The 27,931-nt window shown below is 47.4% G+C and overlaps 1 protein-coding gene across 8 annotated transcripts in view; it reads left to right on the top strand.

The window, feature by feature from the left end:
* Positions 1-27,931, top strand: part of SIPA1L3 (signal induced proliferation associated 1 like 3) — a 236,801-nt gene that overhangs the window by 84,898 nt on the left and 123,972 nt on the right. For all 8 annotated transcript variants that reach the window (XM_082439274.1, XM_082439270.1, XM_082439272.1 and 5 more), the window contains one exon: positions 9,956-10,022. The gene's annotated coding sequence lies outside the window, so the exon portion shown is untranslated. The remainder of the gene's footprint in view (positions 1-9,955; positions 10,023-27,931) is intronic.

Raw genomic sequence — 27,931 nt, 5'->3', positions numbered from 1 at the left:
ATGGTGTCTAGTGGACCACTATCTATCTGTGGATGGGAGAGAAACAGGTACAATTAAGGATATTACATGGAGAGAGAGAGAGAATATATATGTGTGTGTGTGTGTGTGTATGCACGCACACACACATGGAGAGAGAGAATTCATATCTTTATTGAAAATACAAAAATATGCCCTACAAAAAATTAGGCAGTGACTGGTCATTTATTGAAATTCATTTAACAGGCATTTGCTGATCTGCTCTTATTGTGCTGTGTACAATTTGAATCTGGCAGAAAACCACTTTGGGAAAACTCATAAGACCGTGTGAAGATCACTCTCGATCTCCCTTTTCTGCCTCACCCCCGACGGCCAATCCAGCAGCAAGGCTTGTTTGTCCTTGACCTGAAACAGATCTTCACCAGCCTCCTCCTTTCCATTCCGCTGCCCTCCCCCCGCTCCCAGCCACCACCATCTCTCCTTGGGTGTCACAGCAGCCACTTCACTGTTCTCCCTGCTGCTTTTCAACCCCGGCAGTCTCTGTGCAACAGCCAGAGGGGTCTTTCAGAAATGTCAGCCGGAACACATCATTCTCCTCCTCCCCGTCATACTTAGAATAAAGAGCATATGGCCGACCGTGGCTCACGCGGCCCGCGAGCTTCTGCCACATCTCCTAGCACCCCTCCCTCCCTCTCCACAGCCGTCTAGGCAGGAGGGCCTGCTATGAGCTTCTTTAACAGATTCCTCCATCCTCCTCCATCTCCTGGAATATTCTTTTTTTTTTTTTTTAACTTTCATTAGAGACTTTATTACCAATCCAGTAATTCAGTCTGGGTAGCCCTTTGAGTGTCTTTTAATTGAGAAATAATTCACATACCATAAAACTCACCCTTTTAAAGTCTACATTTCACTGGTTTTTAGTGTTTTCATAAGATTGTGCAGCCATCACCAGTATCTAATTCCAGTACATTTTCGTCAACCCAGAAAGACACCGTGTACCCACTAGCAGTTACTCTCCTTCTGTGTCCCCCTCCTCCAGCCCCTGGCAACCACTACTCTACTTTCTGTCTCTCTGGATTTGCCTATTCTAGACATTTCATATAAATGGAATCCTTTGATATGTGGTCTTTTGTGACTGGCCTCTTTCACTCAGCATGATGTTTTCAGTGTTCATCCATGTTGTACACAAATCAGTACTTCATTCTTTTTATAGTTGAATAATATTCCACTGTATGGATGGGCTGTGTTTTGTTTATCCATTCTTCATTTGATGGACATTCTGGGATATTCTTACTTCCATTCTCCACATGGCTTCCTTCTCCTTTCTCTTCAGTTCTGTGTTGAAACTCACTCTGGTTTCCTACATAGTATTTCTTACCATTTGTACTTATGAATATATTTGTTTCCCTGTTTGTTTATCTTCTGTCCCCTGTTCTGGACTGTGCATTTTGTAAGGGCGTGGACTCTATCTGCTTTTGTTCACTGTGTCTACCACCCTGCCTTGCACAGTGCCCAGCGCCGGGTACTGCTTAATAGTTGCTGGATGAATGACTCAGTGTATCTCATCTTGTTCTCATTTTACCTCCTCCTAAGGCAAAATGATTGTAACCCTGTTCTGTGGGAAATTCTATATCTAGCTTTCTACTTGCTGTATCTAGCTCTCTACTTTAAATAGTGGCAGGTTGCTGGAAGGATTTCTGTGGTGTAAAACACTGCTCCGTTGGTCATCTGCTGTGTAAGTCCACGGTATCATTTGAAAGTGCATGTGGCTGCCAGTAGGAGAGATCAGAAGTGACAATGGTGGGCTTCCCTGGTGGCGCAGTGGTTGAGAATCTGCCTGCCAATGCAGGGGACACGGGTTCGAGCCCTGGTCTGGGAAGATCCCACATGCCGCGGAGTAACTGGGCCCGTGAGCCACAATTACTGAGCCTGCGCGTCTGGAGCCTGTGCTCCGCAACAAGAGAGGCCGCGACAGTGAGAGGCCCGCGCATCGCGATGAAGAGTGGCCCCCGCTTGCCGCAACTGGAGAAAGCCCTCGCACAGAAACGAAGACCCAACACAGCCATAAATAAATAAATAAATAAATTTAAAATAAACGTGATTTGAATAAAATATAAAATCTGGTTTAAAAAAAAAAAAAGGATAAAATGACTTTTAAAAAAAAAAAAAGAAGTGACAATGGTGTAAACTCAATGGAAGGTGGTTTCTCTTGTGAGTGAAATGTCCTGAGATCTGCAGTCTTGGGCTGGGCTGGCAGCTCCACAGTCCTCAGGTAAAGCAAGATCCTTCTATCTTTCTGCTTAACCATGGCCAGCACAAAGCTTTCATCCTTAAGGTGGCTTCATGGTCCACTGTGACTGCCGGAGTCCAGCCAGTGAGTCTGTAGTCCAGGTCGGAATCGGGGTAGGGAATGGGCCCAAAAGTGTAGTCCAGCTCTTTGTTCTTGGTGAAGGAATTTTCCTTGAAGTCCCACAACAATGTCTGCCTACCTCTTGTTGACCATCCCTAGCTGCAGGGGAGTTTGGGAGATGTAGTCTTAGCTGAGCATCCCGAGAAGAAGGGGGAGAAAGGCTACTGGCTGGGCAGCTAGCACCAGCAGGTCTGTTTCCTGCCCCTGGTACCCTGGGCCATGGCAGCCAGCTTCTGCCCATTGGCCTGGGCCTTCAAGCCTCCTCCTTCCCTAAGTGGCCAGAATCAGAGCAGTGCCTTTTTCTGTCAGGTTGACCAGAGGGTGAGATTTTGAAGCCCCTCAAGGGCCTTCAGTCGAAAAAACTGACCATGTCACCAGCAATAAGAATGATGGTAGCTCACCTTTATTGAACCCTTACTACATGATAAGTCCTGCTCTAAACATTTTTCATGGAGTCATTTACTTCATCCTCATCTCCGTTTTACAGATGAGGAAACTGAGGCACAGAGCGGTTAAGTAACCCTAGACATTCTCGCTGTTAATAATGTTGTTTTTGTTCATTCTTCCCTTTCAATATATATAATGAATAAGAGGATTAAAAATAAAGCCTGACCTATTTTGGTAGATTGACCAGCGTTCTGTCTCCCATCTGATGAGCTGAGGTCTAGAGAGTGCTTTGTGGAAAAGCACACGGCAGTTGAAGCCACATTGACAGACTGGTTTTATAGGAGTTCAGGAAGGGGCTTAACTCTTGGCACATCCAGCAAATGCCTGGTGACAGGAGGAAAAAGGATCCACAAGCTATGCAGGATTTCCCCGGCCCCTGAGCCTGCGGCTAGCAGACCACAAAGCAGTTGTGCCAGTGGGCTGGGCTTGGCCTTTAAAATCATGGTCTACCTGACTGCTCTTAGAGGTCTGTGGGGAGAAAGAAGGCTGTCTCCAATTCAGGTCCTCTGAGAATTAATTCAGGCACCAAGTCATCTTTCTGGATGCCTGATCAGCCATGCTTGGTGGAAATTTTTGATTCCCAAAGTTGACCTCTGAGTTGAGTCTTTTGAGACACTTTCAGGTCCCTGTTAGTGGCTGTTTGCAGACTCTCTGGGGTGATGGCACAGCGTGTGGCTGCTGGAGTCTGGATGTAGCAGGTGTTTCGGTTAGGAGTGCATTTGGCTGCAAGTATCAGACTACACAGGTGGCATTGTCACTTTAACGCATTGGAGGTTGTTTGTGTCTTATAACATCTGGAGGGAGATAATATGGCTCAGTGGCTTGGCAGAGTGAATGCCAGCGCTGCTCTGACTCTCTTGCCCCCTCATGGCAACAAGACAGCTGCTGCACCCACCTTCCCCAGTGGGCTGGGGGACCCTGAGAGTTCAGCCCTTCTATTCTGAGTAGTGTTCTGGGGACAAGAGGGACCCTCTCAAATCCAGGTGTCATGTCCACACTCCAAGCTGGAAAAAGGCAGACTGGCGAAGAGGCAGAGGACTGTGTGGATGAGTCTGACCCTCTTTGTGAAGAGAACAAACACTTTCCCAGATTCCCTGAATGAGAAACCTTCGCTTACCCCAATGTGAAGATATGCTTCTGCATTATCTAGATACACTCGTATTTTCCTTTTGCATTTAGGTCTTGGATCCATCTGAAAACAATGTCTGAATGTAGAATGAGATTGGGTTCAAGGCTGAGCCTTTCCTCTTAACTCTGTGTTTGGGAAGTGGCATTGTTGGTAGTTCTGGAGCCAGACGCACTGGGTTCGAATCCTTCCTGGCTGTGCCACCTACTTGGCTGTGTGATCTTGGGTAGGCTGCCCCACTCTGTGCAGCAGTTTTCTGGTCTGTTAAAAGTGGGGAATGCTGGTAGACCCAACTACACAGGGTTGTTAACGATGGTTAAATGAGTTGATAGTTAACTTGAAAACAGTGCCTGGCATGTAGCAAACTCAAAGCAAAACCTCATGCTTCAAGCCAGAATGAGAATTTGCAAGGCCACGTGGGTCTAGGAACTTGGCAGGGAATCCCAGACGCCAGTCATTTGGGAAGGCGAAGCATGTCACTGAGGTCACCATCTCTTTCTCTTTACAAGAAATTGCCAAAATGTTATGAAAATGTCTGTTCCAATGTACAGTCCCACCTGCAGTGACTTCTCGTTATTCCATAACTTCAGTACGTTTGGCGGTGTCAGACTCTGATGTTTTGACCAATCTGCTGTGCATGAGATGGTCATGCATTGATGCTTTTCCTGAGCAGTTTCTCTGCAGGGGTCTGTCGTGTGCCACTGTACCGCAGAGTTACTTGGGCTAGGCTGGAGGCAGGGCAGCCATTAGACCCTCCGGCACAGTGAAGTCCTCAGAGCCCCGTGTTCAGAGCCCAATACCATGACGCTTCCCTTGTGGGAGGGGAGGGGCTGGGGAGAGGACAGAAGATGAGGATGTAAGACCCTCGTAGTCAGCAATACAGCCTTAGTCACATTTGTGGACTGAATCAATCAGTGAAAGAACCAGTGCTGAATCGTTAGTGTATGTTATTAATAGAATATAGGTCATAAGAGAAAACATGATTAATTACAAGATGATCCCAGCGGCTGTCATACAGGATAGTGATTGAGGGCTTAGATTTTCCCAAGGCAAAGTCCTTTCTTCGCAATGCAACTTTTCTTTGTTGGCAGGTGGGTAGAGGCCGTTAAATGAATGGAGATTTTCCTAAGTCACTGTTTCAAAGACAGGATGGGGATGGGTATAATGGGAATCTTCTCTAAATGAAGGACGACTGAACCACTTTATTAGTAGGTGAGTAGGTCCCTGATGCCCCAATGTGAAGCTCTGGTAAAGTCTAAAAAGGAGAATGCAACTTGTAGCAGAAGGCCCCTGTGGGCTTGGTTCTCCTTCAGCTCAAATCTAAATGCCTAGATCAGCCACTTACACACCTGGCCGCCCCCATCACCGCTTGGTCAGGAGGGGTGCATGTGGCCAGGCCCTCTTAGAGGTTGGGTGCCCAGGGTGTGTGTCCTGTTCCGAGACAGAAAGCAGAAGAGAAAGCTGCCGTCTCTGGGCGCAGGGAGAGAAAAGAGCTAGTAGCCCTGGTCCCAGCCTTTGGGGCTGTTAATTCCGTGCACTGGGAAAGCAGGTGCCAGCAACAGTCACAGGCTCTGACCAGTCAGATTAGCCACCCCTTCTTCCTTCCTTGGTCTTCGTGGAGAGGTGCGAATGGATGATCTTTTCCACATGAGTTGAGATGAAATACGAGGGAAGAAGTGCAGGAACAGGAAGGCCCAGGTGCACAGGCTGAGGCTGCCTTGGGGTCAGGAGAGCAGCGCCCTGGCTGGCTGGCCCTGCAGAAGCACCTTGCCCGGAGCCATGGCATGCAATAATGCCAGCTTCACAAGATTTCAGCGAGGCTGGAAACCAAGGTCATTAACATGTAAATACTTTGAAATGTGATATGAGCGATTGGTTTTCAGGATGTTGATTGTGGAGTAATGGAACTTTTGTCGGACACTTCCCCGAAAGCCCATTTTTAAAAACAGAAAAAAGTGGAGCTGCTGTAGGTGAATGGGGGTGCAGAGGCCTGGAGCCTCGCCCGGTGCCCCCCTTACCCTCTGCTGTCTCCCCAAGGACCGTACTCAGGGGAGTTCAAGGTGAAACCTCCTGGGGCTCTAGGGAGGCCTGGCTCTGCCTCCAGCTGGCCCTGGGCCCCAAGCAAGTCATCTCAGCATTCTGAACCTCAGTTTTCTTATCTATCAAATGGGCAGATCAGACTAGATTGAAGAGTTCTTCACCCAGTTCCTATGAACAGTGGCTTCAGAGATCTTTGACATCCTTGAAATAGTTGTGTGTGTGTGTGTGTGTGTGTGTGTGTGTGTGTGTGTGTGTGTGTGTGTGTGTGTTTCCTGGAGAGACATGACATAGTTTTGTTTTGTCAGCTCCTCAGAAGGATTGTATTCACTGGAACATGAAGGAACACTGTATTGATTTCTGAGGTCCCTTCCAGTTCTATCAGTCAGTTATTTCTGTTGTAAATGACAGAATCTCCCCAACTCAAACTGTCTTAAACTGCAAAGGGAAGTTAATGGCTCTGGGACCTGAAAATCTCAGAGCTACCCTGACTGGAGTCTGCACTCAAGTATTCTCGTCAGGAATACACCCTTCACCACTTCTGGATTCTGCCTCTTTCACCTTTCACTTTATCCTTAGGTGTCCATCCCCTTCCTCAGGTGGCAAAGAAGCCTTCAACAGCCCCTGCCTTACACCCATTTCTTTCCCCCAGTAATCCAGCAAAATTTCCAGGGCCAACTCTGATTGGCCTTGCTTGGATCATGTGTCTCTCCCAGAGCCAATCACTGTGGCTGAGGGGAGGAACCATCAGGCTAGGAGTCAGGCCTGGACACCCTCTCACTCCCAGGTCCTCTCATCTTGGTTTCTATTTCTTGGTATACACCGTGGGAAGCGAGGTGTGCAGCCCTGTGACTGTGACTTATGTGACAGATGAGCCAGGGCTGTTGCTCTGGTGGGTGCTGGAGTTGCTGAGGCAATTCCAAGGGCATCTTCCCTTCCCAGGTGGTGTAAGAGGGGCTCTGGGATGTCTGGGGTCCTGGCTGAATTCCTGGCGCTGTAGCCTGCCTTTGCTGCCATTTCCACAACCCTTCAGCATCTGCTGCGGCCCCTCCTGTGTATCAGGGACCTCAAACTGATGGACATCACAGCTTCCTCCACTTGACAGGGAGTAGATTCTCAGCTCAGAGGGACGTGGCAGCACTGCACGTCACTGCTAATGTGCCTTTAAAGAGCCATGAACATCACTCTAGAGAAAGAAAGGGGGGAAAATGAGTGGCAGAAAAGCAATTTCTGATGCAATTTAAAAGGCAGTGATTACAATTTTACAGGAGCTTTATTGCAGGGGCTTCCTGATCATCCCAGGACTTTTTTTAATGGGAAGTCTGGTGATAAAGGAAAATGTTCTGGGTGCTTCTGGTTCCCTCCTGGCCTGCCACGCATCTTGAAAATCAAAATTGTTAGTGTTTCATAGACCAGCTTTAGGGATAGCAACTACCCAAGAGGCTATTTCTGATCTTTCAAAGAGTGTGTGTTTTTCTGTATTTGCTGATTCTATGTATAGTAACTGCTTCTAATTTTATTTTATGCTTTCCTAAGTGGCTTGGTAGTAAGCTGTGCGAATTGTCAAGAACCGTACTCACTTCTTCCCTTCTACGTTAGTTGAGAGTCATTCGGTTGTGTGAACAAATAGAAATTCAGGTCAGCCTGCATAAGTATAAAAGGAAATGTTTGAACTCACAGCCTGGAACATTCTATGTGTAATGGCTTCAGGGTTGCCAGGATCCTGTTTCCTTCCATCTCCTGGCTGCAGTCCTCTGTTGGTTTTGTGGTCAGATAGGCTCTGAGGCAGCTCCACATATATATCCAACCAACTTAGCAGCCCCAGAGATTTCTCCGTAATCCCAGCACATGTCCTGAGACTGTTTAGTGGACCTGATCAGCCTGGCTTTGGTTCCAGGGCCACCCTGAGCCATCTCTGAGGCCAGGGGCGGGGAAGAGGGGATGCGGTGGCTTTATTGGCCAGGCCTGGGTTTTGTGACACCACTCCCTTCCCTACCAGCACATGGATTGGATCATTCCCACAGGAATTCCATGGGCTGAGTGAGAAAGATGAGGTCCGGAGGGCCGACCTGGAAAGGGAAATGGATGCAGGATGAACCAAAACCACCAATGCTCAGGACCCCTTCCCATACAAAACTCACGAGGATCTGAATCTGCCGCACACCCCCTAGTTGTCACCTTCCCTGGGCACACACTCCACCTTTACCCTATCTCAGGGCTAGCGTAGGGGTTCTTAACCTCAGGTCCACGGACCCTTGAAGGGTCCTTGGGTGGAATTTAGAGGATTGTGAAGTTGGCTGGGAAAAAAATTACATCTTTATTTTCTCTACCATCTAACTGAAATTTACCATTTCCATTCCTTCTGAACAAGGGCCACAAACCACTTTGTATCAGCAACGCCTGTGACTTTGTCGCTGCTAGAGATCAAAACGTTTTCCATGTCACATTACAGTTGTTGTAGATATTACAAGGTACTGTTTACACTCATCTCTTTCTAAATTACTATAGTTATTGGACCCACCACTAAGATCTCATAATTTAAAGCATTCACAAAGAAGCACAAATATTACTGTATCTCAGGTTAGGTTTTGTTTTACAGATATTTTGATATCTGAATATAATCGATTTCCCTTGTAATCTTGTGTATTGTATTTTGTACATTTGAACACATGATTCTGAGAAGGAGCCCAAACCCTTCTTCACCAGGCTGCCAACAGGGGTCCCTGGCCTGAGAAAGGTAAAGAACTAAGAACCCCTTTTGGCTTCTCCAGAGCCCCTAAGGGCAAGATTATTGAAGCTATCCTGATTCCTGGATTCTGGAAAGTAGGCCAGCTGCTTGCTAGGTTTCCTTCCTCTGAGGCCCCCTGGAGGAGCTGGCTGGCATTTGAGGTCGGCCTTGGCATGTGGATGGCATGTGGACATGGCAGCATTGGGGAAGGATGGGGAGAGGCCTTGCCAGCCTGCAGTTAGCCCTGTCTTCATTGACCGCCATGACCGTGTGGCCTGGCCAGGTGGTCAGGAGCAGGCTCTGGAGCCAGGCTGCCTGGGTTCGTCCCACCTATAGTGTACTTTTGACTGGCTGGGCAGCCTCTAGGGTTACTGGGGGAATGAAATGAGTCGGCACATTCTGCTAGGATGGAGCCTGGCACATAGGGAGTGAGAGTCATCGTTTAGCGTATAGGAGGGTTCTAGGTTGTCCTCTCAGATCTCATCTCCCTGGCTTAGTAAGTGCCTGGCCTAAACCAAAATGTGACTGTGAGCAATGCAGACAAGTGGCTTCTTGGCCTGGAGACATTCATTCATCCATGAAATACCCACTCAAATATGCACAACCATACTAAATATTCAAAAACGTAAATTAATAATACAGAGTTACAAGCCAGTGCTTTTTCTCTGCCACTCCTCTGCTCACAGTTGTCTGAAGGAAATGTCTTTATAATGGGCTTCCAGCTGCCCCGTCACCTCCCTGCCCTCGTGTCCCGCACTCACCCTGCGCCAGGCACACGGGCCTCCTGCTGCTCCTGAACGCGCCCCCACCACCCCCGCCACCTCCTGCCTCAGGTCCTGTGCAGTGGCCGTTCCTGTGCCTGGAAGGCTCTTTCCCAGATAGTCACCCAATACGTGGTCTCCCGTATTCAGGCCTCTGTCCTCAGGCCTCCTCTGACGTCTCTGTGAAGCGGCAGTCCGTTGCTCTCCCCAGCCTACTTAGTCTCCATCAAGGCGCTGCCGCTCCCTGGCTGAGGACTGTGTTTGTTCAGTGTCTCCCTCCCCTGCTGGAGTGTCTCCTCCCTGAGGACAGCGACTTTGTCTTGGTCACTGGTGTACCCTCGGTGCCTGGCACGCAGCAGGCATTCAATAAATATTTGTTGAGGGAGTGACTTCATGAATGACAGGTGGGTACTACAGCAGGAAGGCTCATGCTGGCCGAAGATGTAACCTCATTTTTTTTCTCTCCGTAGATGCACAGTCTTTGACCTCGGCTCTCCTGGGACCCTCAAGGAGCACTAGTGTCCAGAACATACTAAGGTTGAGTACTGAGATTTGTGTGACTTTCGTTTGCTTAAGTTTTACGGCTCATACATATAAGCCTCTTTATTATTTAAAAAAAAATTTTATTTGAAAGAGTAACAAGGGAAAGATGTATGCCTCCTCCCCTGTCCCTCCCAACACCCACAGTCTGACATCTTCCCTCCAAGGTCATTGCAGTCAGTAGTTGGGTGGGTGTCTGGCTGGACCTCTCTTCCTGCTCATGAACATTCCTCCTTATCCAAATACACCCTCATTATTTTAATTTCTTACATGGAGAACAAAGAAACCGTGCTAGATGACGCTTCTGCAGCATGTTTCCCACCGTCCCCAGTGGTAGTGAAGATCTTTCTTCATAGCATCCATCAGTGTATCACAGTCTTTTTTTTTTTTTTAACTTTTCAATTTCCATTTTAAAATTTACACAGAGTGAAATTCACTTTTTGGTGTGTGGTTTTTTGAGTTTAGGCAAATGCATGCCGTTGTGTGACTACCACCACAGTTAAGATACAGAATGGCCCCATCACCCCATGTGTGGATGTGCTGTTTATCTATAGGCTAAAAGGATAGTGCAGGTAGTTACACGAAATTAAAATATGTACACATGGTAAGTACTTACCTGTAATATAAAGATTTTGAATGTGTTATAATTAGGTTTCTGGGTTTTTTGCTAGTGAGCACCGTCTTTGGTTTCTTTGGCCCAGACCAAGTAAAGGAGGGGGCCTCAGGGTGTGGGGCAGTCCAGCTGGTAGTGGGGCATTCCTAAACGACGATGTCGACCTTTGTTGGCAGGATGTCACAAGGGTCTTGGGAGAGGGGGTGCTGTCTGATCCTTGAATCACCAAGAGACCCCAATAGCGTGGAAAGTGGGAGAACAGAAGATTCTGGCATCCAGACTCTGGACGCAGATAGTGGTGTTGGCTGAGTTGCAGGGACCAGTCAGTCGAGTTTGGGAACTGAGTGCATCTAGACAGGGGGACTTCCCCGGCGGTCCACTGGTTAGGACTCCGCACTCTCACTGCCGAGGGCCCGGGTTCGATCCCTGGTCAGGGAACTAAGATCCCGTAAGCCGTGTGGCGTGGCCAAAAAAAAAAAGTTAAAAAAAAAAATTCTAGACAGTATCTTCTCCCTTGGCTGTTTCTTGGGTCTCTACATATTCCTTCATCCTGGCCTAAGGCTCTGCCCGGGTACCTGGAGCTTGTTTGTGGGACAGTCTCTTGGGGCCAGATTTCCATTAAGGGATGTTTCTTGGCACAATTCTGTTTTTTTTTAAACATCTTTATTGGAGTAAAATTGCTTTACAATGGTGTGTTAGTTTCTGCTTTATAACAAAGTGAGTCATTTATACATATACATATATCCCCATATCTCCTCCCTCTTGGGTCTCCCTCCCACTCTCCCTATCCCACCCCTCTAGGTGGTCATAAATCACTGAGCTGATCTCCCTGTGCTATGCGGCTGCTTCCCACTAGCTATCTATTTTACATTTGGTAGTGTATATATGTCCATGCCACTCTCTCACTTCGTCCCAGCTTACCCTTCCCCCTTCCCGTGTCCTCAAGTCCATTCTCTACGTCTGCGTCTTTATTACTGTCCTGCCCCTAGGTTCATCAGAACCTTTTTTTTTTTTTTTTTAAGATTCCATCTATATGTGTTAGCATACGGTATTTATTTTTCTCTTTCTGACTTACTTCACTCTGTATGACAGTCTCTAGGTCCATCCACCTCACTACAAATAACTCAATTTCATTTCTTTTTATGGCTGAGTAATATTCCATTGTATATATGTGCCACATCTTCTTTATCCATTCATCTGTCGATGGACACTTAGGTTGCTTCCATGTCCTGGCTATTGTAAATAGAGCTGCAATGAACATTGTGGTACATGACTCTTTTTGAATTATGGTTTTCTCAGGGTATATGCCCAGTAGTGGGATTGCTGGGTCATACGGCAGCTCTATTTTTAGTTTCTTAAGGAACCTCCATACTGTTCTCCATAGTGGCTGTATCAATTTACATTCCCACCAACAGTGCAAGAGGGTTCCCTTTTCTCCACACCCTCTCCAGCATTTATTGTTTGTAGACTTTTTGATGATGGCCATACAATTTTGTATTAACTTTTTTATTTTAAAGGAATTTTAGACTTAACAAAAAAGTGACAAAAATAGTACAGAGAGTTCACATTATCTACCCTTCACCCAGCATCCCCAAATGCTACCATCTTTTACAACTGTAGCACAACTGTTAAAACTAGGAAATGAACACTGGTCTAGTACTATGAACTAAGTTACAGACTTCAGTCATATTTCACTAGTTTTTCTACTGATGTCCTTTCTCTTTTCCAAGACCCTATCCAGGATCCTTACTGCATTTAGTTGTCATGTCTCTTTAATCCTCCTCCAATCTGCATCGGTTCCTCAGTCTTTCCTTGTCTTTTATGACCATGACACTCTGGAAGAGAGCTGTCCTGTTATTTTGTAGATTGTCTCAGTTTGGCTTTGTCTGATGTTTCCTCATGACAGGGTTGAGCTTATGCATTATTTGGCAGAGGTGAGGTGCCCGCCTCGGTGCATGGCACCAGCAGGTCCCCATGTCTCATCACTGGTGATGTTAACCTGGATCACTTCATCAAGGTGCTGTCTGCTGGGTTTCTCCACTGTCTGGTAACTGTTTTTTCCCTTTGCAATTGATAGTTATCTTGGGGGAGGTGCTTTGAGACTACACTTGTTTCTCCTTGAACTTGCACCTGCTCATTTTGGCATGTGTTGGTAGGGTGAATCTTGCCTGCAACAGTTATCACTGTGGTATTTCCCTAATGGTGATTTTTGTACGTCCCTCATTTCTTCTACATTTATGAATTGTCCACATAATTAGTTCTGTTAAGGGAGACCTGTCCCTTCTCCCTCATTTATTTCAGTTATTTGGTTATTAACATATATCTGTATGGCGTCATAGATACTCATTTTAATCTAGCTCGTCCCTTTTTAATGCGGTAAAAGGTTCCAGTTTCTGAGTGAATTCCTAGTATTGCCTCTTAAACCGCAGGAGGACCGGCATCATTCCTACATGGTAGGAATGCCATGGTAATGAGCGCCTTAGGGACTGGAAAGCAGGAGTCAGGGTTTCATTTGTTCCTTCATTCGTTTCTTTGCTTCACTCAACAAATAGGCCTTTGAGCACCTACTGTTATGGTCCAGGCACTGGGGATTCAGGAATGAACAAAACAAACAAAATCCTTTCCCTACAGGAACTGACATCCTACTGGAGGATAAAACAATAAGCAGACAAACAAGTAAATGTGGGGATAAGTGCTACAAAGATCAGTAAAGCAGGAAAGAGGACTGACTGGGAGCAACAGTGATTTGATTTGATTTTATTTTGATATTGATTTTTTTGGGCCGCACCGTGCGGCATGTGGGATCTTAGTTCCCCGACCAGGGATCGAACCTATGCCCCCTGCATTGGGAGCATGGAGTCTTAACCAGTGGACCGCCAGGGAAGTCCAAGGGGGTGATTTTAGACCAGGTGATCCAGGAAGGCCTCTCTGAGGAGGCCCTGAAGGGAAGGAACAAGGCAGGTCCCTGACCTAATTCTTCCATCTGCCAGCCAGGAGAGCTAAACGAACTCTCTCACTTCTGAACAGGGTTTCAGGAATTGTGGCAAACAGGAAAACATGTTACCTCTCTGAGGGGCAGCCCCTACTGAGCTCTAGCCTATTTGTTGCCCTGGGGAAATGCCAAGTCTTGCCAGATCTGCTGATATTTTTTCCCCAATAGAAGACAGAAATGAGGAATTCTTGCTTGTCCATCGAACCCAAATTATGCTACATCAGCTAACTTTCAGAGATATGTGGATGAATATCTTTTGTTCATTTTCATTGTATTTATTTATTTATTAATTTACCTATTTATTTATTTTAAATATTTATTTATTGGGCTGTGTCAGGTCTTAGTTGCGGCATGCACGATCTAATTCCCCGACCAGGGATCGAACCCAGGCCCCCTGCATTGGAAGTGCGGAGTCTTAGCCACTGGACCACCAGGGAATTCCCTCATTGTATTTATTCATTGTTACCTTTGGAACAAAAGATACCAGTTTTTCATTTTGGTAGGAATGTAGATTTTGTTTTAAATATATGTATATATATTCAAGTTTAAAAGTGAGTTGATTTAAAGGAACTATTAAGTAAGTAATTGTACAGCTGGGACATAGATGCAGTTGAAAAGGAAGGGTGAAACACAGCTAGTGAGGTTTGGTAAACGCCGTCCTGTCTTGACGTTCCACTCTTTCTCCTCTGGATCAGGGGTTCTCAGCCGGGGACCTGAACTGAGGCTGGCAAACGATGACCATGGACATGTGCCCTGAGCCCTTTGTGTCATGGTGGGTGTATCAGCCAGGAATGCTTTCAGCGGAAAGAACAGAAAACCCAGCTCACGCAGCTTAAACAAATGAGGCTCAATTTCTCCCATAACAACAAACCCAGAGGTACTTGGCTGCCGATGTCAGTTCAGAGGCTGAGGGATATCTGGGCTGGGGCCTCCTTGATTCCCTTGGCTTTTCCCTCATGGTTGCAAGGTTGCTGCTTGCAGCTCCAACCAGAACAAGGAAGGGGGAGAGTCAACTCCAACCAGTGCGGTTTTTTTTCAGTTCTGAACCACTTCAGCAATCCCAGAATCCCCCTCCCCAGAAGATTCCACTTAGATCTCATTGGCCAGAAATGGGTCACATAGCCTCCCCCTATTTCAAGGAAGGTGAGAAATGTTGTTTGGCTTTTCAGCCTCTCCTGAGGAGGAAGCCAGAGAAAAAGGGAACTGAGAGTGTCAGTTGGGTTATCCAGCCAACAGTGTCTGGCTCCACGGGAGAACAAAAACAATAATAATGAACATTAATGGGTGCAGACTCTACGCCGCGCCCTGCTGTAAGCACTTTACGTGCATGATCTCATTCAGTCCTTCCACCCACCCTATGATGTCGCTGCTGTGATCTCCCCATAGTAATGACTTGGAAACTGAGGCAGAGAGTGGTGACGCCCTTTATCAAGCAGAGGAGCCAGGGTGGGAACCTTTGCAATGTCTCCAGAGCCCTCGCTCTTGGCCACTACACTTTGTCGCTTCATAAGAGGTCCTGGGGTCCCAGACTGCTAGCTATCTGACCTCAGTTTAAATTCTTCTAGGAAGGGAGGAACAGGGCAGCATATTTTGCTTTAGGGAAGTTTTGATCATTAAAAAGCTTCCTCGTGAATCACATCCGTTCTGTGTAACTGCCTCTCACTGGTCCTGGTCCAGTCCTGATGAAGGGCACCAGCCACACATCTTCCTCCTGGCAGCCCTTTGTGGCTTGCAGATGGCAGAGTCTTCTCCTGGCCTCCTTTTCCAAACACACTGTACCTGTGCTTTTAACTCTTCTTCCCAGAATGACGCTTCCAGCCTTCTTTCCTTTCTTGGGGTTCTGCTGGTTGATTCAACACACATTTAATATGCGCCTCCTCGGTGCCCATCCCTGTAGGGTAGTGGTGTGGGTGAGACGGCCTCATGGCTGAGTGGGCCCTGCACTCAGGGGGCTCCTCGTCCAGGGAGGGAGGCAGGCCCTCAGACAGTGACAGCCCAGGGTGGTCAGGGCTGTATGGGGGAACCCCAGGGGCTGATGAGAGCCCACAGGAGGTGCCCAGGCAAGCCTGGGGGTCAGGGAGGTCTCCTGGAAGCAGCTTTGGGCTTTGAAGGAAGAATAGAGATTTGTCACTGAGCAATTTCCCCCCTCTTCTCCACCTCCCCTTTCTTCAGTGAAACTCTTTCACTGCAGCTCTCCTTGCTGAATCTCCACCCCCTTCCTCTGTAAGATGTAGGGTTTGGACTTGGATTTCCATCCGTCCATCCAGCAAACATATCCCACGTGAGCACTAGGCTTACAGGGATACCCTCTTGGATCGAGAGTATTTGGGGAAAGCTCTGTAGGCAAACAACCCAGAGTCATGAGAGTCCTAAGAGGGAAAGCCACAGGGCCATGGGAACTCTGAGGAGACACCTGACACTGACTTGGGGCTTCAGGGCCAGCTTCTTGAGGGCTGCGAAATCCATCACAATGGGCTGACACAGTGGCCAAGAGCACAGGCTCCAGAGTCCAGCTAACCTGGGGTCTAGTCTTAGCTTGATCACTGACGAGCCCCAAGTAGGGAGCCTAACTCTAGGAGCTTCTGTTTTCTCCTGAGGTTGTTTTGGGAATTACAACGTGACTGTGAATCTCAAGTACTTAGTGCCTGGTTGAAGTAGTCACATAATAGATGAGATGGCGATGGTGGCCACTTGGATTCATTAGCCTTTACTGCACGGCAGAAGTTAGGCAGCCTGGTCACCAGCCTGGAAGAGAATAATAAGCATTCACTGCTGCTGCTAGGATTATTTATTCAGCAAATAAGAGTGTTTACCCTGTGCCCAGCCCTGAGCCAGCATGGTGCCTGGATATAGCTGGACTGTGCTCTGCAAACAGGACTTGTGCAGCTGAGGCCTGGGCCAGAGATTTTACAGGAGAAGAGACGAGTTTCCTTGGTGGGTATTGGAAACCCATAGCTTTCGGTCTCCCAGTCCCCTTTCCAATTAGTCCCCAGGCCTTTCAGCATTGGCCTCTAGCGTGTGGGCTGCCCTTGACCTCTGTGGCCAGAACGCATGGATGCTCTCTCTGCTCAACCCATCAGCCGAGTCCCAAATTAGACCTGACAGTGTGATTTATTCTCTGGGATGGAGCTGGGAGGGCAGAGCCCCAGTGGGTGATTCCGAGGGAAGGTTGTCAGCCCGAATTAGCCCAGGCCCTTCACGCGGCCTTGCTGTCTCAGCTTCCCCTAACTAATAGGGTTTTCCCAGGGTGTTGCTGGCTTCTGAGCAGCCTCTTCCCAATTCCCAGGGGCTGAGACTTGGCTGTGATCCCTAAGGAGCTGTGTTTGATGAGGGCCCCGAGGCCTCAGGCTCTGTCTGAAGGGAGTGGGGGCTCTGGGTCCTTTCATCTGCCTCATCAGGCATTGAAAGTGGCGATTCCCCAGGGAGTAGTTATGCAGTCTGCCCCTCTCATCCTGAGTTCAGTACTGGCAGCTGAAGGCCACTGTCTTGCTCCTCACCTCCCGGTCTGTAATCACAGCTGTCTCTGCCTTTAGCTGCCTTCATTCATTCACACAGAGTGCCAGTGAGAGGCAAGATTCTGCTGCAGAAGCAAATTAACCCTGAAATCCTAGAGGTTGAACACAGCAAATGTCATGACCCAAGTCAGGTCAGCTGGGGGCTTTGCCTTGAACCTCAGGGACCCAGGATGGGGCTCCCCTGTCTTGTAGCATCACAACTGGAACACACAGTCTCCAGGGTCACCACGGCAGGACAAGGGAACTAGAGGGTCACACCGCAGCACTTAGATGCCAAGGCCAGAGCGATGCAGTCCACCTCTGCTCACACCCAGAACTAGCCGTGTGGCCTTGCCTAACTAACTGCAAGGGGCTGGGATGTGGGAGCATGTGGGTGTTCAGTGAGCAGTAAATATCCTGGCCACAAGAGGCAAGTGTGGTATTTATTAAGCACGTACTGTGTGCCGGGTTTTCTAAGAGGGCTCTGGAAGTACAAAGGGGCCTCTGTCTTCCTGGAGCTCATGGTTCGGTGGAGGAAACAGAACCTCAGTAAGAATTCATAGAAGCAGCTGTGTCATTACATCTGCACTAAATGCCCTGATGGAGGAGCCATGACAGCCTATCCGGGGGGACCTGACATGTTTCGAGAGGTCAGGAGATGTCTCTCATAAGGACTGCCATTTGAGGGGAGGCCTGAAGGATGTGTAGACCTTAATGGATGGGGGGAGCATTCCCAGTAGAGGGAACAGCATCAGCGGAGTTCTGGAGGTGGGAAGGAGCTTGATTCTGGGAAGGAACTGGAAGGTGGCCAGCAAAGCTGTAGGATACTGAGTCGGGGAGAGGAAGCTGGGGGCAGACCATGCAGGGTCTGCGTGGCTGTGAGGAGGAGTTTGGTATTTGTTAACACCTACCTTTTGGAGCTGTTGAAAGAATCAAATGAGCTCAATCATTCTTTCAGCAAATGCTGAGTTTCAACTCTTTGGCAGACAGTGTTTCAGGTCCGAGGGACGTAACTATGAACAAGATGGACAAATGTCCCTGCTCTCCTGGAGCTGGCATTCTTGAAGGGGAGACAGATAAGAAACCAGAAAAGAAACAAATAATGTAATTTTACTTCGTGAAAAAACTTCTGACCAATGAAATAGGGTAATTTAATAGAGAGCATTTAGTTTGGATTCTTTTGGCTATAAGTAACAGAAAACCCCATTTGTGCCGACTTAAACTGTCAGGAAATGTGTGGGCTCCCCAACCCCAAGTCCAAGTGTTTTTGGGGGCTGCCTTCTGGGTTGGTGACTCGGCAGCTCAACATGGATGGCGTGGAGAACCCAGGTTCATTCTGCAGCAGCTGGGCTGTCCATGATGCACTTTTACCTTAAGACAGGTCCCTCCCATGATCATTGGGTGGCAGTTGGGACATTGCAGGGAGTCTCAGGGGTGGGAACAGAAGCTTTTTCAAACTCTGTGTGCCCCAAGGATCTCTGTAGTCCACCTTTGTAGGCAGTGAATTATAGGGCCAGTGGGAGAGCAGGGGGGAGGCTTCTGCCATAGTCCAGATGGGAGACGATGGAGGACAGAACCAGGATGGGAGGGAGTGGAGGGTGAGGAGGGGGGCAGGTTAGGAGGTAGAATGGCCGGGGCTTGCTAACGACACGGCTGCTGGAAAGAAAGGATGCTGAGCACATGCGTGCGTGCACACACACACACACACACACACGCATACACACACACACAGAGATATCTATCCGCCTTGTACTGTGTCCTCCTCTTGTAAAAGTCTTGGTACACATTTGCATAGTACAGGCTCTGAGAAATCTTGCAGGGAAGAAACCTGCTTCTTTGACTATGGAACCTTTTTATTTTCTGAAAGGCAGTTAGTAACATGTTCTGCGGAAAAATTTGAAAATTTTTGCTTTAATAATAATTCTCATTTTTGTGGCATATTAGAGTCACGTGGGGAGCTTTAAGAAACCCCAAGGCCTGGGCCCCACCCCAGAACATTTCACTAGAGTCACCAAGGGTAGGACCAGGCGTGGGATGGGGTTTTTTTTTAAAGCTCCCCAGATGTTTCCAGGGCGTGGCTGAGGGTGGGAACTATTGCTTTATTGTGTCCTTCGGTGAGCTTCACGTTATAAAGCTGTGTTGTTTATATGCATGTCTGATTATCAAAGTAATACTTGCTTGTTGTTTAAAAAAAAGAAATCAAAGGACCCAGACTCTGCCAAGATAATCACTTTTTCAAGCCTGGAGTGTTCCTTCCAGATTAAAAAAAAAAATACTTGCACTAAAAAAAAAAAAATACTGTGTGTATCCCAAAACAAGATGATTCCCCATCTTTCCAAAGAGAAAATTTTTTTTAAAGTTTTGGGGTCTACTTGAAATGTTTAGGGATATTGATGATGTAATCAGTTGCCTATCTATATTTTTCAGTTTATTAATTTTGTGACACATTTAGAATCATGACATCAAAAATGTTGAATTCAAAATGTGGCTTAGATCCTCTCACATCATAAAATGTTACACTCTTCACAGGCCTCCTTATCATCATTAGAGCCCCTTTTTTGAGTCATCGACCCATATTTCCAGAGTACATCACTTCCACCTCCATCTGAAGTGCTTGTGATGTGGAACTTCTTGAATCTGTGTATTAAGTTGTTTCTGGAAACTGTATCCCAAGTAGTCATATATCATTAGACAATTTTTTTTAAATTCCCCTTTTAGTTGTATATTGGTGATCTCTAAAGTGTAGCCAATAACTTTTACTATGTTACATTAAGGAAAAAAAAACACTTTGATTTTTTTTTTTAAAGACAGTTACTGAAAATGAATAAATGAAAAAATGTGAACATATAAAAGCAGTTACATAAGCACTCATTTTTGAGTCAATCAGACTAATGATTCCGATATGAATAATAAATGACAGTTTAGGAAAATTCAGTTTCATCCCACACAGCAGCACTTTGCCTCAAGATAGTTTTCAGTCTTACTTTACACAGCCTTTTTTCAGTTTTCAAAATTTTAGTTAATTAAATGAATGTTGCTTACAATTATTTGTCCCTATCTTGCTCTCTGTCTTTAAAGGGCCTCTTTAAGTGACTTATGACACTTGGAATCGTGAGGTCAAGCCCTCGGGAACAGTTCCTGAGTCTATTATAATATATGCCTCCTTTTTCATTGTTGCCAAAACTAGCATCACTGAAATCTTTAGATGCTAATGTGGCTTTTCCCAAGTTGCACTTTGTTCAAAATAAAATAATATGAAAACTTTGAAACACAACTCTTATTGCTGAGGATCATTTTTCAGGGGGGAAATCTTGCTTTATATTTGGGTAGGTCTTGTATTCAAACTAAATTAAGTAGGTTAAACACATACAGTTAGCTCAGTGGTATTTGATCTTCCTGCTATGAGCAATAACTTCTTGGAAAGCCTGAGTTCTCTAACTTGCCCAGCTTAATCTCATTCATTCATTCATTCAGTGTTGATTAATTTCCTGTCAGCTACCCTAAGAACCAGTAAAGAGGACAGTAGTACAAAAGGCCCATGTTGCAATCCCAGCCTTCCACTTCTACCTGTGCAAGTGTGGCCAAGGCACTTAACCTTCCCATGCCTCAGTTTCCCCATCTATAAACTAGAGATGATAACACTGCCTTCCTCGCAAAGTGGTTGTGGGGATTCAGGGGTTTAATACAGATCCACAATCCCAGGTGGAATGTTACCCAAATAGACAGATTATCATCACTGCAGAAATATCGATGTGATGGATGCTTCCCTAGACCCTGCTGGGTATAAGCTCTCCATTGCTTTTCTAAAATCAAAATCATCCAGAATCCCAAAACTCATTTGGCCTAAGAGGTTCGGAAAGGGCAGCTGTATATATAAAACCCTTAGCATAGTGCCTGGCACATAATAAGTTCTGTGTAAATGGTAACCATTTGTTACTGTTATTATTATTTAAAGTACCTACCTCACCATCCTTAATCATCATCATGGAAATGCAAGTGATAACCACAACGAGGTGCCATTACACACCCACCTCAATAGGTGAAATAAAGACAACATAGGAGGAGATGAGGTCAGAGAGCTACATGTGAGGCCTTACAGGGACTGAGGCTTTTTCCTGAATGTGTAGTGGGAGGGTTCCGAGCAGAGGAGGGATATGATCTGACTCAAGTTAGCAGAGTCTCTCTGGTTGTGTTTGGGACGGGGGAGGGAGCCGGGAAATCAGGGAGGGAGCTTCTGCTACAGTTCATGGTCCAGACTGGCGGGGGTGGGAGGTGGAGCAGGGAGAAGCGCAGGTCCTAACTGTGACTTGAAGGTGGAGCCAATACTAACTATGAATGGACTGAATGTGGGGTTGAGAGAAGGAGAGGGGTGGAGGCTGGCACTGAGGTTTTGGCCTGAGCACCAGGTGACTAGTGAAGGCGTTGAGTTGAGAGCCAGCAGAGTGACGATTTGCAAGGGGAAGGTGAAGATGGTGGGAGAATCAAGGATAGAGCTGATGGGAGTGGATTCAAGAGAAACACAGCTTTGTTTTTTTTTTTTTTAAGAGCTGTTTTAAAAGGTGTACAGAAGATTGATCATGAAATACAGAGAGTTCCCACGAGCTCCCTCTCTCCCCACTCTAAATAAAAGTTTCCCCTTTTATTTACATTCATATTAGTGTGGTACATTTTTTTTAAAACTGATGAACCAATACTGATACATCGTTGTTAACTAAAGTACATAGTTTACAGTTAAGGTTCATGCTTTGTGTTCTACATGCTATGGGTTTTGACACGTGTGATATGTCTCGACTGTTACAGTATCATACAGGGTAGCTTCACAGCCCTGCCTAGTTGTTTGCACCCTTCCACCCCCTGCCCCCCCCACCCACAAAACCACTGATCTGTTTACTGCAGAACAACAGGACTTTGTATCCATCTCCCTGGCAGACATGAGCCTGTGAAGGTGTCGTCCGTCGTCGCCCCTCCCGCCCCGCCGTGTGTTTTGTTTGTTGCTGTGTCTCTAGTGCTTTGGCCACACCTGACACACAGTAGCTGCACAATAAAAATATGCTCAGTTAGTGTCTTCTTGGATTGGGGAGGGATTAGAATCAGAAGGAGCCCTTGGAATCAGAGGCTGACATGCCAGAGTGTGACAGTAGTGTGTTCTGTGGACCTGGGCTTCCCAGTGGGCTCCCCTCCACACACCATGGGTATTAGGGGGAAGGAATAATTGGAAGTGTAACCCAGACATCTGTGTGCCCTCCCCCAAGCTAAACATTTACAGAGTGCCTGGCCCCGTGGACGGGACTGACATGTCTTCCCCATCTGTAAATTAGCATAATGAGAGTATTGACCTCATAGAGCTATTGTAAGGGGTCAGTGGGATAATGCTGTAAGACACCTGTAGGTGTTTCATAAATGTGATGAGCTATTAGTCTGACTTCATGGCATTCGCCATCTACTGGGGGGAGATAGATATCAAATAATCACTCAAATAACCACATAATTTAACTGGTAATTAAACTCTAAAAGAAAAGTCCAGAATGCCTTTGAAAGAGAGTAACAGGGCTGGAGGTGGGGTCTTATTCAAGGCTGGAGTGGGGTTGGGAGTGTCTGAGAAGAAGTGACCTGTAAGCCTAGACCTGAAGGATAAGTGGGAACTTGCCCAGGGGCGGGCTGGAGGCTGGTGTTTGGGGGCAGGAAGAAGAGCCTGTACAAAGGCCCTGAGGTGTGCTGGAGGAACAGAGGCCGGTGTGCCCTGAGCAGAGGGATGGGGGGACAGGTCAGCAGCCTGGGTCATACTGGGCCTGGCGAACCATCCGTAATGATTTGGACTTCTTCCCATGGCCCCTGAAGGGTTTTAGGAGACCCATGATGCTGGTTTGGTTTGGTTTAGCTTTTTAGCTCCTGTGTGCACTTTCAAGGCCTGGTGTCCTGACTCCCTCCTCCCCCAGAACAGTTTGTACCAACTGCTGCAAGCCAGGGTCAGGGTCAGAGACTCCAGCCCTCCCCCGTCACCTTGAAGTGCCGTGCTGCCTTCTGGCCGTCAGTCTGCAGGTCTGGAAGGAGCTTTACATAAGGAGAAGGTGCCCTGGTTCCAGACTCATCAATCCTTAGGAAAGAAGCCGCTGGCTGATCCATCCCAGGCCACTGGGAGGCCCGCAAAACAGGTCACTGCAGCATCGCCTCTTCCTCAGAAAGGCTCGGGGCCTCACTGGTTCATGATCCCATCCTCTCAGAGAAGGGACCCCAGCCTGCCCCCCTCAAAGATGGCCTTGTTTCCTCCTGGGCCTGGAGTTGCCAATAGCTCCGCCCCCACCCATTTCCCTGTTTCTTTTGTAAGGTGCCAACCAATATGCTTCTCTCAGTTCCCTCTTGCGGGCCAGGCCCTGGAGAGAGGTGGGACAGGGTGGGGAGGAGAGTTTCCAGGTTACCTTTGTCTCCTCAGCTCTGCACAGGAAATGGCTATTTGGTGGGCCAGGAGTTTGGGGAGGCCCTGTGCCCCAGCCCCTCAGCAAGGGCTCAGAAGAGTCCTCCAGCCTGGGAATGGTGTCGGACTCCCAGGGTGTATGGAGAGGCCCAGGTACCCTGAGCGGCTCCTCCGATCCTGCCCTGGCCTCTCCTCTGCTGGAGTGGCCTCTGCCAGTTGCTGGGTAAGTGGAGGGCCTTGCTGTCCCTTCTTCTGTCCTGTCCATGGCCGCCCATTCCCAGAGCTCCCAGAGCGGGGCTCTGACCCTTGCGGGGTGAAGGGGGAGGTTTCCCTTCCAAGCACTTGGGTGCATCCTGTCTCGGGAAACCCACAAAACTTCTAAGTGTGGCTTCTCAGCAATGCGGTAGTTCAGAGGCTCTTATACAGACTTTTAAACTGATGGAGTCCACATCCAGACCTGAGTGGCTGGCCCCGTGGCACTCAGGATCTTGCTCAATCCTCCCAACAACCCTAGGAGGTAGGTATTCATAGGAAACAGATGAGGAAACCAGGGCACAGATAGGTCAGGTCACTTGCCTAAGCCCCACAGCTGGGAAGTGGTGGAGTCAGGATTTGAACCCAGGCTGTTTGGCTTCATAATCACTGTGCTGTGCTGCCTGCCTGCCCACTCTCCTTATCACATCACTGTTTATTTTCTTCTTAGTACTTACTCAGTTTGTTGACTTGTGTACTGCCTATCTGCACCCTTTAGGATGTAAGCTCCTATTTGATAATATGAATTATGTGTCTTGTTTGGTGGTGTAAACCCAACATCTAGTACCTGGCACACAGGAGCTGCTCAATAAATATCTGTTGAATGAATGATCCAAAGTTGGCAGTGAAAAGGATGTGGAGGAACTGGATCTCTCATACTTTGCTGGTGGGAATGTCAAATGGTACAGCCACTCTGGAAAACAGATTGGCACTTTCTTAAAAACTAAGTGTGCAACTGTCATATGACCCAGCCATTGCACTCTTTTTTTTTTTTTTTAATTCATTTATTTATTTATTTTTGGCTGCGTTGTGTCTTCGTTGCTGCACGCGGGCTTTCTCTAGTTGAGGTGAGCGGGGGCTACTCTTCGTTGCGATGCGTGGGCTTCTCATTGCGGTGGCTTCTCTTGTTGCGGAGAACGGGCTTCAGTAGTTGTGGTACGTGGGCTCAGTAGTTGCAACTTGCCGGCTCTAGAGTGCAGGCTCAGTAGTTGTGGCTCACGGGCCCTGTTGCTCCGCAGCATGTGGGATCTTCCCAGACCAGGGCTCGAACCCGTGTACCCTGCATTGACAGGCAGACTCTCAACCACTGCACCACCAGGGAAGCCCCTATACAACATTTTTAAATGGCAAAATCATACAAATGGAGAACGTATTGGTGGTTGTCAGGGGTTAGGGATAGGGGGTTATGAAGGAGTGGGTGTGATTATAAAAGGTAACATGAGGGATCTATCTTTGTGATAATGAAACTGCTCATATTTTGGTTGTGATAGTGGATACACAGACATACACAAGTGATGAAGTGGTATAGAACAGAAGACACACACGCAAATGAATACAGGAAATCTGAATAAAATCAGTAGATTGTTTCAATGTCCATTTCCTGGTTATGATATTGTACTTCATTTTTGCAAAAAGTTACCATTTGCCAAACCGGGTAAAGTGTATATAGTATCTCTCTGTATCATATCTTACAAGTGTACTTGAGTTTACAATTACCTCAGTAAAAATGGCTATTAAAAAAAGTTGCCAGTGAGATGGGAAGAGAGAGAAAGGAGGAAGTGGAGGATGGATCTGTCTGCAGAGGTGAGGGAGATGGGCAGGGCAGGGCAGAGCATAGGGCCTGTAGGCCATGGGAGGGGTTTAGGGTTTACCCTGAGGTCAGCCCCCAGAAGGGTTTCAGGCAGGAGAGGGACCTGGTCAGATCTGCATTTTTAAGTGATAACTGTGGCTGCAACACTGAGAGATTGGGGTCAGGGAAACTGGAGGACAGAGTCTACAGCAAGTGGGCCTGAATGCAGAGGAAAACGAACTGGCCAGAGAGCCTTGTAGGTCTTCAACAGACCAGTCTGTGAAGGAGAGGGTCAGGGATGACTCCTGAAGCCAGGCGCTCAGTTAATGTGTGTGGCCGGCAGCCTCTATGTCTTGTTTGGGGTGTGAGTTACACAGGTGTAGACATGTGTGAAAATTCATCAAACTGTGCACTTAAAACAGGTACATGTTACTGTATGTAATTATACTTTATTAGATAGATACCATGAAATCATAATGATAATAAAATAGCTCACATTTCTTAAAGCTTTTACTCTGTGCCAGGCTCCATGCTAAGCACTTTGCACGTGTTAGTTCATTTTATCCATACAACAGTTCTGTGAGATGGGTACTTCTGTTCTTATTTTATTTTATTTTTAAATTTTTTTATTAAAAAATTTTTTTCTTTTTGGCCGCACTGCATGGCATGCGGAACTTCCCCAACCAGGGATCGAACCTGTGTCCCCTGCAGTAGAAGCACAGAGTCTTAACCACCGGACCACCAAGGAAGTCCCTGTTCTTGTTTTATAGATGAGGCAGCTCAAATGAAATCACTTGTCTAGGGTCACAATGGCAGAGCGGCCACTGGCACCAGGGCAGGCCAGCTCCAGAGGGCAGGTCTCCTTGACTCCCCTTTCATCTCATTTGGGGCTTTCCCTTGATTCCGATGTAGTGGTGATGCACCGCAGCTGGTGGGGTCTCCTCACTGAAGTCCTGAGGCCGTGTGCTATGTCAGAGAGCCCAGCTGTAGTCAGATCTCAGGGTACCTACATCCAGAAGTCCAACCTTTGATTCAGGAACAGAGTCGCTGCAGGAGAGCCAGGCTGGGCTCCTTGTCCTGTCTCTCATCCTCAGCTCCAGCCAGCTGGGGATTAACCCTCTGCCGTTTTCAGGAGAAATAGAACATAAGAAACTGGCTGCAACTGGGTTCTTGTGAAGAATGAAGGAAACGAAGTAACCCACTGCTGAAGGTTTCCGGACCCCTTGTGTGCCAGGGACAGCGCCACTGCCTGTTTCTGCGGAATCACATGTGTGGTGCTGACCCAACAGGCAGGGGACGTGCAACTTGAGACTTGTAAATGTTCTCTGTACGTTGGGATTCAGCATCCCTTCCCGTTGGTGTCTCAGATGCCCCATTTCCCTCTTGCAGGGATTTTCCTCTGTTTAACAGTCGAAAAATGGCTGCCTCGTTTGTGGTTCTTGGTTAGGATGCTTTTAGTTGCAAGTAACAAGAACACTGATATCATCTGGCCAACGGTAAAGACATTTAATATGTCTTGGAAGTCTAGAGGTGGGTGGGCTGCAGGCGAGGTAGGGTCAGCGGCTCAGATGTCTGCCATCAAGGTTCTCAGTGTTAGCTTCGTCCTAGAGCTTTCTCTCTATATATACATATGTGCCTCTTGGTCCCAAGCTGGCTGCCAGTGACAGGGCCACCTGCTTTCTTGTCCACAGACATCTGGAGAGAGAGAGGAAAAAAAGAGCCCAGTCCCTCGTGGGTTATAAATACTTCCCTTTAGTCTAGGATTGGTCCAGCTGAGGTCATGTGCTCTCCTTACCGGGCCAGTCAACTCCGCAGAGGAATGCCATGTCCTGATTGCCTTTGACCAGTTGGGGTCCACCTTCCAGGGGAAGAGGGGAGTGGGTATTGAGTAGACAACCAGATGCCTGCCACAGCTGGCAAAGGCCTCCAGACTCGGTCCCTGACCGAGGCAAAGTTAACAAATTGTGTCAGGCCCAACAGATCGTGGCATTTGAGAACAAAGATTTTCTTTTGAAGAAGTGGAGTCATTTGTGTCCAGTTTCTGCCTTCTGCCTCTTCTTCCACCCTCACGTAACCCCAGAAATGGAGGGCAAGTCAAGTCCTGCTCCCACAGACTACTTGTCTGTTGGCGGAAACAATGTGTGTGTTGCCTCCCGTGTCACTGGGTAAATTTTTGTTGTTATTTTTTCCTTCTTCATCCTCTAGCACTCCTTCCGTCCCCTCCCCCACTCTGGGGTGACTGTGGTGTGTCTGTAGCTAGGTACGTATCCTTGCAAAATATATATTGAGGTTTGAGGAAGGAGTCTGCTTCCAGAAATGGTTTTGGGCTCCATATCTTATTCTTATTCTTCCTTTTTCTTCCGGGTTTCACCAAATGCCGTGTTTTTGAGATCTCGTTGCTCTGCGTGCTGCAGTGCATTACGTCTGCCTGCTGAACAGTCGTATGTGATGTGCATCTGCCACCCTCACATTTCTAGTCCCCTGGTGTTCAAGTCACCCCCAGCTCCACACCACCACGGCCAGTACTTCAGTGAGCACCCACATACCTGTGTCCTTCTGAACCCCTGGGGTTT

This window comes from Balaenoptera physalus (assembly GCF_965194825.1).
Source record: "Balaenoptera physalus genome assembly, chromosome: 19".
Taxonomy (NCBI): Eukaryota; Metazoa; Chordata; class Mammalia; order Artiodactyla; family Balaenopteridae; genus Balaenoptera; species Balaenoptera physalus.
This window is presented reverse-complemented; position numbering and strand designations above follow the sequence as displayed.